Source organism: Berghia stephanieae, unplaced genomic scaffold (genome assembly GCF_034508935.2).
Source record: "Berghia stephanieae isolate SIO BIC M18660-M18661 unplaced genomic scaffold, UCSD_Bste_1.3 scaffold4312, whole genome shotgun sequence".
Lineage (NCBI taxonomy): Eukaryota > Metazoa > Mollusca > Gastropoda > Nudibranchia > Aeolidiidae > Berghia > Berghia stephanieae.
In genome coordinates, this window is record NW_027625637.1 from 130 (window position 1) to 2,450 (window position 2,321).

General features: G+C 39.8%; 1 pseudogene; it reads left to right on the forward strand.

The window, feature by feature from the left end:
* Nucleotides 1–729: 729 nt before the first annotated feature.
* On the forward strand, nucleotides 730–1,936 carry LOC144961834 (beta-1,3-galactosyltransferase 1-like; annotated as a pseudogene).
* Nucleotides 1,937–2,321: the final 385 nt, after the last annotated feature.

A 2,321-nucleotide genomic window follows, 5' to 3' on the forward strand; every position in this document is an offset into this window, starting at 1 on the left:
GAGAGAGAGAGGAGAGAGAGGGAGATATGTGAAACAAATACTTGATAGGCCCAAGACAAGTGAGATCACATTGGACAATATAGATTTTGCTGCTCGAAGCTCGAAGAAATAAATAACAATGTCAAATTGAAGGTAAGATTCAATTTAATAAACGATTACAGACAATGTGGACGTTTTGGGTTTCCCCTTATCAACAAAGCAGGATGAATGAAACACATTGACAAATGAGATAATATGTTTGGTAATTTGTTAAACTAAGTAACCACAGTCAAAATCGCATGAAGAAGAAGAAGAAGAAGAAGAAGAAGAAGAAGAAGAAGAAGAAGAAGAAAGAAGAAGAAAGAAGAAGAAGAAGAAGAAGAAAGAAGAGGAGGAGGAGAAGGAGTATGAGGAGGGAGGAGAGGAGAAGGAGATGAGGAGGAGAGGAGAGTATGAGGATAGGAAAGGAAAAGACGAAGAAGAAAAGAAGTAGAAGAAAAGATGGAGAAGAAAAGAAGAAGAAGAAAATGTAGAAGAAAATATTGCGTTCTACCCAAAGGGTAGCAAGCAAATCTGATTGCCCTTTTCACGCTACAGAAACCGGAATAAACTTCGGCTCCAAGCTCCTAATGGCTCTGAAGGACTACTGTACTTTAGGTTTAGTGGCTCCACTAAAAAGACTGACGACAATAACAATATATGTTTCTGTGAAATTGTCTTGATTAGTACATTTCATTTTATTTCCTCAGAATGGCTATTACTTTCATATACAGTCGAGTGCGAAGACAAAACAAGATTATTTTGACTCTAATTGCTGCCATCATTACCACATCATTGTACATTACCACATCCAAAATGTTACAGCTAACAGGAAGGAACACTGTATTTGAAGACTCTCCTTGCGAGATCAACTTCAGTCAAGCTGGAGCTCAAAATACTTTGGACTACTTGAAAGTAAAATTAACCAGTCAAAACTCGGAAATAAAATTTGAAGACGTTTTCATACAAAAAATATTTCGGTGCCTCCAAAAATATTACCTCCATGAGAGTCAACTTTCTACTGACAGCTGGTCATTCTTATTCAACACAACATATAGCGTCCGTAATAATAATACATATAAATTGACGGGCTTTGAGCACAGTGGTAATGGGAATCACAAATCGAAACAGATTGATAATAATAACAACAAAATGGATCTGACCTCAAAACTCCTGGATATGCCAATCATCAACCCGCACACGTATCCTTACTTACTCAACCAACCAAACCCCTGCACTGAGAACGACGTCAAATACATCATAGCTGTTCCCTCAGCGCCAGGGAATTTTGAAAGAAGGCGAAAAGTCCGAAAAAACAGCGCTGCCCTTTTTGCAAAAGATCCCAAAAACCGTGCCAAAATGCTGTTCTTTATCGGATCACCTGCTAATCCCAATGACTTAAATTCCAAAAATATACAAAAACAAATCAAAGACGAAGAACGTGAACACAAAGACATCGTTCAATGTGATTATATCGACGTTTACAGAAATATCACGAAAAATGCTGCCCTTCTTTTAAAATGGAGTGTATCACACTGTAATAAATCTGTTTATTATACGCATGGATGACGACTGTCGAGTAGATTTGCCCAACGCGACTCGAGCTCTTCAGGAACATTCTAAAGATCCAACCAAAAACCCACATTTTATTTTAGGAGAAATGCTAACGGGGGAAACACCTCAAAGAAACCCAAGGAACAAATGGCACATCCCAGTTCAAGAGTACCCTTACGATTCCTACCCACCGTTTTTATTGGGAGGCTTCATGGGATACTCTGTGGAGACCGCAGGCCTACTTTTTCACGCCTACCAACGCCTTAGACTCATCTGGTTAGATGATGTCTTCATTACAGCTTTTTGTGCTCCCATTGCAGGCGTTTCTATATACCACAATGCAGCATTTGTATTCCAGCATTGACAAGGATGATTCAAATTATACTACCGCACTCTGGATAGGCAACGTGTATAAAGTTTTGTCCAGAAACTCGTCCTTCAACTATTGATCGATTAAAATGACCTTCATTTTCCACGTTGTCGAGATTTTTTCTGACCCCTCCCCCCCACCCCTCCCCGTCCACTCAGGGTAGGTCTGTTGGATCTGGCGGAAAGTACTTTGCGATAGATTAGCGTCCTATCCAATGGATAGCAAGCGATTGGTATTGTCCGTTTCACGCTATAGAAACGGGGATAAACTCCGGCTCCATAAGCCTAAAGGCTCTAAAAGATTACTTTACTTTACATTTCCACGAAGCCCTCCTAAAGTCCCAGGTTTGAAAGTTTTAGGTAAGATGAGGGTCCCTATA